The sequence below is a fragment of the Conger conger genome, chromosome 6, assembly GCF_963514075.1.
Source record: "Conger conger chromosome 6, fConCon1.1, whole genome shotgun sequence".
NCBI classification, from domain to species: domain Eukaryota; kingdom Metazoa; phylum Chordata; class Actinopteri; order Anguilliformes; family Congridae; genus Conger; species Conger conger.
The window spans coordinates 49,196,494-49,210,447 of NC_083765.1; positions in this window are offsets into that span (position 1 = coordinate 49,196,494).

The window sequence follows — 13,954 nt, forward strand, 5'->3', positions numbered from 1 at the left end:
TTTTTACCTGCCATAACAACTTCATAACACCCGCATTGCCAGCTACATCATTCATCAAGAGGGTTTTAGCTGTTCACATCTTTTGTATCCAGGTGACTGATTGACAAATGGCACAAATTATAACAATACAAAAATAAGAAAGAGACTGTAGACACATAAAGGACTCTTCTGTTGTGGACCCTGCTGAAAAAAACTGTTCAAGCTAGGTTTTGAAACGTCTGGTAGCTGGTTGACCAGTTCAGACCAGCTCCAACCGGATTTTACCAGCTCAAGCTGTTTTGAAACAGCTGATAGTTCCGAAGATAGTAAGAAGTTCATTTAAAAAGAAACATTAAAACTTTTTTTTTATAGAAAACCAAATCACGTAGCCCTGATGGTTACAGTGCAGTTTTATGTGTGACATAAGCAATTGAGTTTCAAAACATCTGTAGCCTACATGCCAGTCTCTGTAGTCTGTATGACAGTCTCTGTAGTCTGTACGCCAGTCTCTGTAGTCTGTACTCCAGTCTCTGTAGTCTGTACTCCAATCTCTGTAGTCTGTATGGCAGTCTCTGTAGTCTGTACTCCAGTCTCTGTAGTATGTATGGCAGTCTCTGAGGTCTGTACTCCAGTCTCTGTAGTCTGTACTCCAGTCTCTGTAGTCTGTATGGCAGCCTCTGCAGTCTGTACTCCAGTCTCTGTAGTCGGTACTCCAGTCTCTGTAGTCTGTATGCCAGTCTCTGTAGTCTGTACCCCAGTCTCTGTAGTCTGTATTGCAGTCTCTGTAGTCTGTACTCCAGTCTCTGTAGTCTGTATGGCAGTCTCTGAGGTCTGTACTCCAGTCTCTGTAGTCTGTACTCCAGTCTCTGAGGTCTGTATGGCAGTCTCTGTAGTCTGTATGGCAGTCTCTGTAGTCTGTACTCCAGTCTCTGTAGTCTGTATGGCAGTCTCTGAGGTCTGTACTCCAGTCTCTGTAGTCTGTATGGCAGTCTCCGTAGTCTGTACTCCAGTCTCTGTAGTCTGTATGGCAGTCTCTGTAGTCTGTACTCCAGTCTCTGTAGTCTGTACTCCAGTCTCTGAGGTCTGTATGGCAGTCTCTGTAGTCTGTACTCCAGTCTCTGTAGTCTGTACTCCAGTCTCTGTAGTCTGTATGGCAGTCTCTGTAGTCTGTACTCCAGTCTCTGAGGTCTGTACTCCAGTCTCTGTAGTCTGTATGGCGGTCTCTGAGGTCTGTACTCCAGTCTCTGTAGTCTGTATGGCAGACTCTGTAGTCTGTACTCCAGTCTCTGTAGTCTGTATGACAGTCTCTGTAGTCTGTACTCCAGTCTCTGTAGTCTGTATCGCAGACTCTGTAGTCTGTACTCCAGTCTCTGTAGTCTGTATGGCAGTCTCTGTGTTCTGTACTCCAGTCTCTGTAGTCTGTACTCCAGTCTTTGTAGTCTGTATGGCCATCTCTGTAGTCTGTACTCCAGTCTCTGTAGTCTGTATGGCAATCTCTGAGGTCTGTACTCCAGTCTCTGTAGTCTGTACTCCAGTCTCTGTAGTCTGTATGGCAGCCTCTGAGGTCTGTACTCCAGTTTCTGTAGTCTGTATGGCAATCTCTGTAGTCTGTACTCCAGTCTCTGAGGTCTGTATGGCAGTCTCTGTAGTCTGTACTCCAGTCTCTGTAGTCTGTATGGCAGCCTCTGAGGTCTGTACTCCAGTTTCTGTAGTCTGTATGGCAGTCTCTGTAGTCTGTACTCCAGTCTCTGTAGTCTGTATGGCAGTCTCTGAGGTCTGTACTCCAGTCTCTGTAGTCTGTACTCCAGTCTCTGAGGTCTGTATGGCAGTCTCTGTAGTCTGTACTCCAGTCTCTGTAGTCTGTACTCCAGTCTCTGTAGTCTGTATGGCAGTCTCTGTAGTCTGTACTCCAGTCTCTGAGGTCTGTACTCCAGTCTCTGTAGTCTGTATGGCGGTCTCTGAGGTCTGTACTCCAGTCTCTGTAGTCTGTATTGCAGTCTCTGTAGTCTGTACTCCAGTCTCTGTAGTCTGTATGGCAGTCTCTGAGGTCTGTACTCCAGTCTCTGTAGTCTGTACTCCAGTCTCTGAGGTCTGTATGGCAGTCTCTGTAGTCTGTATGGCAGTCTCTGTAGTCTGTACTCCAGTCTCTGTAGTCTGTATGGCAGTCTCTGAGGTCTGTACTCCAGTCTCTGTAGTCTGTATGGCAGTCTCCGTAGTCTGTACTCCAGTCTCTGTAGTCTGTATGGCAGTCTCTGTAGTCTGTACTCCAGTCTCTGTAGTCTGTACTCCAGTCTCTGAGGTCTGTATGGCAGTCTCTGTAGTCTGTACTCCAGTCTCTGTAGTCTGTACTCCAGTCTCTGTAGTCTGTATGGCAGTCTCTGTAGTCTGTACTCCAGTCTCTGAGGTCTGTACTCCAGTCTCTGTAGTCTGTATGGCGGTCTCTGAGGTCTGTACTCCAGTCTCTGTAGTCTGTATGGCAGACTCTGTAGTCTGTACTCCAGTCTCTGTAGTCTGTATGACAGTCTCTGTAGTCTGTACTCCAGTCTCTGTAGTCTGTATCGCAGACTCTGTAGTCTGTACTCCAGTCTCTGTAGTCTGTATGGCAGTCTCTGTGTTCTGTACTCCAGTCTCTGTAGTCTGTACTCCAGTCTTTGTAGTCTGTATGGCCATCTCTGTAGTCTGTACTCCAGTCTCTGTAGTCTGTATGGCAATCTCTGAGGTCTGTACTCCAGTCTCTGTAGTCTGTACTCCAGTCTCTGTAGTCTGTATGGCAGCCTCTGAGGTCTGTACTCCAGTTTCTGTAGTCTGTATGGCAATCTCTGTAGTCTGTACTCCAGTCTCTGAGGTCTGTATGGCAGTCTCTGTAGTCTGTACTCCAGTCTCTGTAGTCTGTATGGCAGCCTCTGAGGTCTGTACTCCAGTTTCTGTAGTCTGTATGGCAGTCTCTGTAGTCTGTACTCCAGTCTCTGTAGTCTGTATGGCAGTCTCTGAGGTCTGTACTCCAGTTTCTGTAGTCTGTATGGCAGTCTCTGTAGTCTGTACTCCAGTCTCTGTAGTCTGTATGGCAGTCTCTGAGGTCTGTACTCCAGTTTCTGTAGTCTGTATGGCAGTCTCTGTAGTCTGTACTCCAGTCTCTGAGGTCTGTATGGCAGTCTCTGTAGTCTGTATGGCAGTCTCTGTAGTCTGTACTCCAGTCTCTGAGGTCTGTACTCCAGTCTCTGTAGTCTGTACTCCAGTCTCTGTAGTCTGTATGGCAGCCTCTGAGGTCTGTACTCCAGTCTCTGTAGTCTGTATGGCAGTCTCTGAGGTCTGTACTCCAGTCTCTGTAGTCTATATTCCAGTCTCTGTAGTCTGTATGTCAGTCTCTGTAGTCTGTACTCCAGTCTCTGAGGTCTGTATGGAAGTCTCTGTAGTCTGTACTCCAGTCTCTGTAGTCTATACTCCAGTCTCTGAGGTCTGTATGGCAGTCTCTGTAGTCTGTACTCCAGTCTCTGTAGTCTGTATGGCAGTCTCTGAGGTCTGTACTCCAGTCTCTGTAGTCTGTACTCCAGTCTCTGAGGTCTGTATGGCAGTCTCTGTAGTCTGTATGGCCGTCTCTGTAGTCTGTACTCCAGTCTCTGTAGTCTGTATGGCAGTCTCTGTAGTCTGTACTCCAGTCTCTGGGGTCTGTATGGCAGTCTCTGTAGTCTGTATGGCAGTCTCTGTAGTCTGTACTCCAGTCTCTGAGGTCTGTACTCCAGTCTCTGTAGTCTGTATGGCAGTCTCTGAGGTCTGTACTCCAGTCTCTGAGGTCTGTACTCCAGTCTCTGAGGTCTGTACTCCAGTCTCTGTAGTCTGTGCACCCCTCTGACAGGCGCTCACGGCTCCTGGCTCCTGGCTCTGTTTCCTGTTCTAATCTTCCTGCACCTCGCAGATGAAGGGGCCTGTCAGTGTCACACACATCAATTCCAGGGTTATTCTAGAGGATCAGCATCTCTCTCTGTTTCTCTTCCTCTTGCTTGCTCTCTCTCTCTCTCTCTCTCTCTCTCTCTCTCTCTCTCTCTCTCTCTCTCTCTCTCTCTCTCTCTCTCTCTCCCGATCTCTAACGCTGGCTTAACTGAAAGCCATGCTGATGTACGGTGAAAATTCAAAAAGGTGTTTTGGAAAACTCTGCAGAAACGAGTGCACTGCTATTGTTGCACTTTTCATCTCATTCATTGATCGGGAATGGCATCACTCATGAGAAACCCATGGCCTGTACTTGTTTGGCCATTGCATTCAGAGTGGGGAATGTTCAAAAACCTCGCTTTCATTCCGGGGAATGGTCAACTCAACATGTCCCATGGCAAGCCACACATCTCTTCAGGTTTGAACTCAATTTTCAGCAAGCCGTAGTTCATTCCTACGTGAAAATCCCATGAAATCTTTGCGAGATGAAAAATGACAGATTTAATTATAAGCAGTTTCTTTTAGGGGGTGGGGGGTGGCTGGGAAGCAATGATTATCATTTAACACTTAAGGATGTGCCTTCATCTCTGGCTGTGCCATGCCTGATGGGAAGATTAGTCTCTTTCCAGACCCAGCCAGGATAATCAGCACTGTCCCAGACACCTGCGCTTCAATTGCCCTGACCTCCCCCCACCCAAATGAGGGCAATTAATGACAATTACCCCCCAGGTGACACAGTGCAGACATTAACCGATAGCTTGCTATCGAAAGAGACAATCAGTTTGTCCAGCAGTGAGTATGTAATGATTGCCGCTGAAACAGCAGGAAAGGGGGCCCCAGACCACCAGTGTCATTTATATATGTTTGCCTCAGTTCATTGGCGTTAAACAAGCGCGCTAAACTAGAATGGATGGAGCTGACTCGCTGGCTGATGGGAATGGCTAAGGAGCTATCGAATTTTCTATTTGGGGAAAATACAAATCTAAAATGGCTAAGTTCTCATTCTCCCTCCCTCATCTTACCGATTTAATGTTTTTGAGACTAAGATACTTGTTAAGACTGGTTTATTTTTTAGTGTCTGTTTAAAAGTTATTTTGCAGCAGAAAGACACAACCTTGACATGGACAACTGCGTGCTGTGCCCTTAGAAGCCAGCATACACAGCCACAGATCAAGTGCCTAGCTAGGAATGAGCACAGGGCACAGTATGCTCGAGTGAAGAATTAATCTGACTTTAGAACGGACTTTAGAACGGAGCCATTAAGACCCGGATAGGACCTCAAAGGGTACGCGGCTGACACCGCATGGTGTGGGCCTCTGACGTGCAGTACAGTATACACTCCAGAGAGGCAATGCAAAAATATAATTATGTGTGACGAAAACTATTTGGCTAATTGGGCTTAAAGAAGCTGCAAAGAATTAATGCGCAGAGAAAAAATTAATGCGCTTTCACTTCCAAATGTAAAAAAATAAAAATGAAGAAGCTCACAATTAATTTGTCAAGGTTTACTTTTTTATTTTCCTTTTGACGAGAGTGAGAACGTTGGTCGTGTGCATTTAATCATTTTCATAATTTTATAGGGCAGTTCATGGCTGGTATTTGCCTTCAGAGAGAAACTGAAGGGTGCCGCTCAAATTGAACCCCTCTCTCAGTCACAGCCGTTCCCCTGATCCCACATTTGCATAAAGGCATTAGAATGAGAATGGGAGTTAATTTGGGCTTTCCCCCTCGATGGGATCTGATGGGTTTCTCAGACAGAGCTCACTACTCCCTCAGTCCACAACTATTAATATTAATATGCCGTTTTATTTAAAGGGGGTGCTTGGGTGAAGCTGTGTAGGGAATATTATTAAAGATCACGATACGTTTCTCCTGAGAGGTACACTCCAATGAGTCCATTGCCTTGTTGTTGCGATCTGTAAAATTCAATTTTCATACAATGGGAAGTTATTTTCAGAAAGACAGGATATAAACTGAGCTGAATGGCTTCTGTCTAAAAGCATTAGAACGGTGGATTTGCACAGTGTAGCGGTGGTTTTGGGGGGCAGCTCTCCAGCTGTGAAGAAAAGTTTGCTTTCACTCGGTGCCCGCTCTCAAGTGAAAACCCCTCCATTACGAGGACAATCTGACGATTGTCGTAGATGACTATCCGCGTTATTGAGGGCCGTTAATTTAACACCTTGGCCAAACCAAAGGTGCTTGAGAACGTCTTTTTTGTCGCATTCTTGAACACACAAAGCCCAAACCGCTCATCGATGTTGTAAACGCCGCCTGCAGGTACCCCGGGCGGCCATGTTTACTCCCGTTGAGTGACCCTCACTCAACGTGGACCCAGGCATCGTCTCCACCCTGCAGCTTGGGGTGAATGTTCTGGTTTTGTGTTCTGTCAGAGATACCTGCCATGGGCCGGGTTCTGCTGTGTGGGCCCCATATGGTCACATGATCCGCTCCGATCAGACAGGAAGACTCGCCGACTTCAGAGTGAAGACTGACACCGTGCATCAGAGCATCAGCCATCTCCTCTCCTTCAGGCCTGACCTCCGCACGTTCTCTTAGACAAGAGGTTCTGCTGCTTTTCAGGCCAAATGTCAGAATGGGGAATAAATGTGATTTAAGTGACTTTGATCGTCAAATGATTGTTGGTGCCAGACAGGGTGGTTTGAGTATCTCACAAACTGCTGATCTCCTGGGATTTTTGCACAAAACTGTCTCTATAGTATGCAGAGTATGGTGCAAAAAACAGAAAACAGCCAGTGAGCTGCTGTTCTGCGGGGTCTATTCTGTCAGATTATGATTACGGTTATTTATGGACTATCCCAGACGCTAAAACTCTTGGATTCATGTGAATTGGACCAATAATTATAGAGAAAAACACAAATAACTTCCCTGTATTCAGAAGACCATGTTAGCGCGCAATGTTCCGAACACCTATTCTCAATGTTCTGAACAGCATGTGGATGCACAACTATGACAGTTGTGCACTCTCTTATGCAGGTGTATTGAAGGTGCTCCTGAACTCTTGGGGATTCCTGGTGGGAGAGTGGACAGATAGGCCAGATATGAAATGTTCAATCCATTTGTAAATAAAGGGTCTATTGCAGGAAAGTATCATAGCTATGGTACAATTTACACTCAAGGAAAGTGGATAAATATTGTAGACCCAGCTACAAGAACCTGTGGTAACATTATATGATCTTAATCATGGGTGGTTGCATGAATTTATTAAATTTTATTTGACTGCTTAAATGCTGAACCAACATTATGCCAACATTGTGCTGACATCCCCAAGGTTGCCTATAATTTGCCAGCATTGGCCCAATATGTTGGCAAGGTTTCCAAACATTTGCCAACATTGGCCCAACATTGTCTTGAGGTCGAGCCAAACAAACTGACGTTGCCCAACGTTGGCTGGCTACCTGGGAAGCTACCAGAAAATTGGCCAAAATGATCTTAGTGGTGTAGGTGGGGATTGGGCGTAGACATGAGTAATCCTGCACAGTTCGCCCTTAGATGTGTCCTGTATCTTTTTATTTTCATTTGTACTTTCGCCTCTTAGCTAACATCAGAAAGAAATATTTCTGTGCAAAATAAATAAATGCAGATTTACGTCACAGTAAACAAAGCCTTGCCAGGCTCAGCGTCTTGCGGTCCCGCGTGACCGAGCCCTCAGAGCTGGCTGCGCTGCTGATCTGCATTGGCGCGGTTCACACGGGGGCGGGGGGGGGGGGGGGGGGGGGGGGATCTCTGTGACGCTCGCCGTGAGTGTCTCACCATGCTGGTCAGGCCGTCCCTTCAGAATCACCATAAACTGGAATAATTGCTGCATTCAACATCACTTCATTATTTTTCTCCAAGTGCAGGTATGCGTATGATACAAACCCCCCCTCCCCCCTCACTCCGCCCCCACCCCCCACCCCCACCCCAACTGCATTTACATACAAATTGAAGATTTTTATTAATCAGGCAGGTTACAGGAATCAAACGGCAATACTCCGCCAGGTCTTTAAATACATTTGGTGACATTTTTACCATGCGTCGGCATGATAGGGCAAGAGGAATATAATGTACCCGTGATTGCTTTTCCATTGAAAGCACAAACGCTTTCATTTCTCCTGTCATCTCAAATAAGTGTTAAAGAGGGTGTGGAGGCTATTGTGTGCGTGCCGTATGCCGGGGCCCCGGGAGCGCTGATGGCCATATTAAACGGCCATTACAGCCCAAGCTTAGATCACTGTGACATCCGCCGCCTCCAAATTTATTCCGCGACTTAAAAATGAAAGCAGTCGGCACCGAGTCATCCAACCGGCCTGGTTTCTCCTCAAACAAAATGCATTACCACGGCGATGTTGGAGACTGTTACGATAACTGCCCCTTAACAAGCACTTAATTAAAATGTAGAATAAATAGCCGTCTGCAGGCTTATCTCCCCTCCATTGCCCCGGGAGCGGGAGTCTCTAATGCCCAGGCCTGCTGCTCGCTGCACGCTCCAGACTGCTCGCCTCTCAGCCTGGCAAGGGACACCTCATCCACAGCCAGATTCTACACAGCCAGATAGGGACTTTATCAAACAAATCTCTCCCTCACTGATCTCTCTCTTGCTCTCTCTGTCTCTCCCTCACTGATCTCTCTCTCTCTCTGTCTCTCCCTCACTGATCTCTCTCTCCCCCTCTCTCTCCCTCTCTCCCCTCCCCTCTCTCTCTCTCTCTCTCTCTCTCGTTCAGCGCTGACAGTCTTCTTGAGGAGCAATGCAGATTGTTCCAGAGCCTTGTCTTGACAGTATGTTTTTCAGGGCAAATATACAGGTAAAAACATATATAAAATATAATTTATGTTATAAAATACAATTGGCTGATTAGATAATCGCATGAATATGTTCCTAATAAAGTGAAACCTCCAGACACTGAGTGCAGCATTGAGCTCAAAATGTATTTCTATTCTTTGGTCAAGAGAGAGATGCTTTGGAAGAGAACTGGGAAATGTAAGAGCTACATTTTGACCTGAAGTAGAACTATTGTCCAAAAGAAAAAAATCTGTAAAATACAAACCACCATAAACTACTCTGACAATCTGTATCATTACATAATTGACAAACTGAACTTGTCAGTTGTAGGTGCTCAAATCTTACCAGAAAAAAGTAGATTAACATCTTTTTGTTCACTGTTCGTACTTACATTGTGCTTTAAAATATGTTATTATGCATATTTTCCGACATGAACGTGTTTGTATTGTAAAGGAGAGAGTGTGTGTGTGTGTGTGTGTGTGTGGGGGGCAGGGGTTAAAGCACCCCCCTGGGAGGGGCAGAATGTGAAAAACATGAAGCAGCGCATTAGGAAGTCTTCCTCAGCACTTCCTCAGACGGGAGAGCTGCACAGTTGCCCCAGTAAAAGCTGAGCGCATTCGTCCCCTCGGGATCGTTTTTCACAGTAACGCTCCAGACATGTGGCTGCAGCCACGCCGTCCCGCTTTTATGGACTTTCTCCGCAGCACGGATCTTGGGAACTCCGGAGTGAAAGTGAATTTCCCACCTCTGAGTGGCGTTCCCAGCTCCGAGTGGCGTTCCCAGCTCCGAGTGGCGTTACCAGCGATCCTGTCTGACCCCCCCGGCTTCATTCGCCCCCCCAGGCAGCGTCTCTCTTACGGCTGGCCAGCCCGGCCGCGTACGCTACTCAGATGCACACTTTCCTACGTACCATGTACCATACGGGGCTGCCTGTAGCGTAGTGGTTATGATACATGACTGGGACCTGCAAGGTCCCCGGTGTAACCACAATAATATCCGCACAGCCATTGGGCCCTTGAGCAAGGCCCTTAACCCTGCTTTTCTCCAGGGGAGGATTGTCTAGGGGGACTGCCTCCAGGGGAGGACTGCTTAGTCTAATCAACTGTATGTCGCTCTGGACAAGAGCGTCTGCCAGATGCTGGTATTGTATACCCCATGGGAAGCTTCCTGTTTGCCCAGTGCTGCACGTCCCATCCCAGCCCGCCATCGTGGGTCATCTTCCCTGGTCCCGCACACGTTCCCATCACAGCTCACCATCGTGGGTCATCTCCCCTGGTCCCGCACACGTTCCCATCACAGCTCACCATCGTGGGTCATCTTCCCTGGTCCCGCACACGTTCCCATCACAGCTCACCATCGTGGGTCATCTTCCCTGGTCCTGCACACGTTCCCATCACAGCTCACCATCGTGGGTCATCTCCCCTGGTCCCGCACACGTTCCCATCACAGCTCACCATCGTGGGTCATCTTCCCTGGTCCCGCACACATTCCCATCCCAGCCCGCCATCGTGGGTCATCTTCCCTGGTCCTGCTCATCGTGTCTCCAGCTATTTTTCCGTTGGACTCAGATGATAATCGTGATGCGTAAGCAGAGGGAATTTCACAATGAAAATTACTCGCCAGTTTTTATTGCTTTTTTAAGTGGGCCCACGCCATGCTGCGTGTGCATATCACATTACAGTCAGGGTTATAAAAGGACCCACAAATTAAAAAGTCAATTCTGAGAAGCAGTAATTTTTTTGCTGGTCGTGGTGGTGTAATGGAATATGACACATGAAATTTGAAACAGGAGGATGTTTAGAACACAAATATTCTTACGCCTGCCTGCATGTTCATGTCGCGGGAAGGTCTCGGGAGTGATATTTTTATTTTCATTCGATTTTCAAAATGTAGTTGCCGTGGAAAGTTTCCATAGATTGGGTGACAGTGACTATGACGGAATGTTCCAGAGACGGAGGCTCCCTGTTTCCTGTGAGTTTGATCGGAGTGGGCAACAGGAGGCTAAATTTAGTCAAACTCTAATGGGACGAGGACTGTGGAGGGGCTAATGAAAAGGTCAATGAGGTTAGAATGTGGACTGGGTTTGGAGGGAAGACGAGACGTTGTGGCTTATAAAACAGGAACGTGACAGATGCCCCAAACTCTCCCAACGCCACGCGGCTTGAGGAGAGGTCAGAGGTTAGAGTAACGGTCAAGGGGAGTCTCCGGGTGAATGAATCGGAGAGAAACGGCATTCCCCTGCCCGGTGTGTCGGTAAATCACCGGGGGGAAACCGGGCTGGAGGTCTGCGGCTCTGCCCCCTGTGGTTTTGGAGGGGCTATCAGAAACAGTGCCGTGTGGGGGGGAGGGCGCTAGACAGCCTCTCCATGTTTAAAGGGCTTTGGCTGTTTTCTGGTTCATTATTCCTGCCCTCCCTCCACCATCTTCCAGTCTGGCTCCAAAATGGCCGCCGGCGGACTCTGTGTGCCTCTGTGATTAACAGAAGCGGTGGCGACCCAGCTCCATCGGGCTCAGATAAGGCGAGGTGCAGGGCCGGAGCGAGGCAGATACAATCAAGATCACTTAAATGGGAAAAACAATGGAAATGCTTCATCCTCAAACAGCCAAGGTGCAGAAGCCTCTAGAAAATGCGCGTTGAGCGAGAAATTGAAAAAGATCTCAATATTTAATGTCCGCGAGGATGAGGATTAAAAACCAATTTTGCGATACGGGGTCTAGGGCGTTGTCTGAAGCCCCCCGTAGCTTTGCACGGGAGGAAATGGTCAGTGTAGCACGCAAAACTTTACTGCAGCTTCCTGCTCCCACCGTAATCCTAGGGGACGGTCCCTGATTTGTGGAGGCATGTTTCCATATAAATCCCCCCTGCCTCACGTTCCCGACGATGGCATTTCAGCACAGGATATATTCTCCATAAATTATTTGTTCCTCATTGATTTCCGATACTTTGGAAAATATGTGGGCCCACTTTGGGCCCGGGGAGGTATCGAGTGCTTATTTCCTGGTGAAAGTTGTGACAGGTGGAACTCGTGGCTGGCGATCGAATGTCAGGCCTGCTATTCACCCGTGCGGAGGGGCCACTCGTCACCGGCCGCCCCGTAGAGACGGGTTCCCGTGGAGACGGGCCCGGGTCAGAGATGGGTTCCCGTGGAGACGGGCCCGGGTCAGAGATGGGTTCCCGTGGAGACGGGCCCGGGTCAGAGATGGGTTCCCGTGGAGACGGCGACCTGGCTGTGGACGTCCCTGACCACAGCGCCCCGGAGGCCGAGCCGCTTGGCGAGGGGTCGTAAGTTCAGCCTCAAACTGAAACAAACCCGTTCGCCAGCCTCAGCCTTTTACATTCCGCTAACACCCTCGCAGGCTAAAAGTCAGTCTTCTGAACGGTTACTTGCTGCCAGCAGTTGATTTGGGATAGTCGTAGAGCTGCGAATCAGAGCCTGATCTCGTTAGCACTACAAAGGGAGAGAGAGGGGGATTGAGAAGCATGCTGATGTCTCCTAATTGATTCGTCCTCTGTGAGATCCCATCAGCGTCCTGCTCAATGCTGTGTGAGGCTGGGCCCATAATCTGAGGCGTCGTGCTTCCTCCCGCAGATCTGCTTTTCCACGAGAACTCACCGTCCAAGACGACTTGCAACAGCAGTCCTCCAGTCTCCCTGCAGTGTGCTGATCTGGGGTCTGGAGAGTTTCCACAACGGAGCTCAGCTCCAAAGTAGGCCCCACTTAGCCTGCTGACTGGCCTACAGAACCAGCACACAGGCCGAGAGACTCCCCTAAGAGGGAGACGCAGAACTTCCTGAATTTTACCCGTTGTTTGCCGCATGGAGAGAGTGACCACACCGACATAATAATAAAAAGTCTTTGCCCTTCCTCAGTTCCAAGCAAAAATAATGAATAAAAATAACAAGAAATCAAACCAAACTGTAGCTTTTCAGCTCTATCGCTTATCTCTGGCTCCACGAACACAGCGCTCTCTCTGAGGACGGTTCCCCGGTCTCAGCTCCCTACTGTGGAAAGAAGCACACCTTTTCAAATCCTGGACGGATTCACAACGTAGTCCAGGTGTGTGCCTACTTAAACAGTAGGCGGGGTCCTCGGATTGCCACAAATCGGTATTAAGAAGAATGTATCCGGCAAGGTACTGGAACTGTTTAAAGCAATGAAAACAGTTCCAGTACCTATAAAGGTATCTTTGGCATGCATGGCTCTTACCACACTGTCTCACACCGTTGCCTCCAGGCAGCGTAGGTATATTTACACATGAATGCTGGGGAGCGGTACTTTACCTGCGCGAGCCTGTGTTTATCGTCTCGGGTCCTGGGGAGAGACATACCTCAAAGCCCCGTGTTGTCCATTGTGTTTGTACTTGAAACGTTGAGCGCCGTAATTGAACGTTTTGATTGTTTAAACGATGAGCACGTACAGCTCCTGCCCGTGCGCATGTTCTGGGCCCGCCTCGGTAATCGCTGGCATGCGAACGCCGCCAGTTGAGATGTCTCCAGGATGACAGTTAGGAGAGGTGAGGACTTGCCAGAGAGCGGTGGAATTTGGTGCGCTTGCTTGTTGATCGCCCTTTGTGGGATAGGATGTCATGCTGCTGGCAGCAAAGAGCTGTTAATTTTAGGTCTGAGCCTTCCAAGTAATTGGATCCCTTAAACGGCATAGCCTGTTTTGGGGAGTGAAAAACTAAAGGGAATGCCCTCTTCAGTATATGAAGCGCATTCATACTGACCAAACAAATGGGTTGAATTGTATTTCTGGGCAACGACAGGGAAGACAAATCTCTCTGCTTCGAGCCAAAATGGAGGCCAGTACACTGTTTTGTTCTGGTACAAAGATAATTCAGGGTGCGATTAACTAGGCATGTATTGTTCAAATACAAGAATCTTTGAAGCAGACATGAAGCTTCTTTTGTGACTCAGAAATACTGAATCCTAGTGCTGGAACAATTAGTATTTGCCAGATTTAGAATAATAACTGTTAAGTTTTATTCTGAGTTTGAATTATTGTTGTGTTGTGACTAAATAGAAAACAAAAACATATTTGTTTCTGTAATTCCATGCATTGAAAATGCCAAAAAACATACGACACAACATGGATTTTGCCTGTATTTCAAGTGTACACCTTAGTTTTGTGTGTCACTCTGGTTCCTCTGTTTCAGTCCAGTCCTTCTGTGTTTCCACTCCTCATATCCTTCCCCTGGCCATTCTACACTCCCTGAAGGAAGGTGGGAAGAATCGTTTCACTTTCAGTTCATCTCTCAGTTTAAATT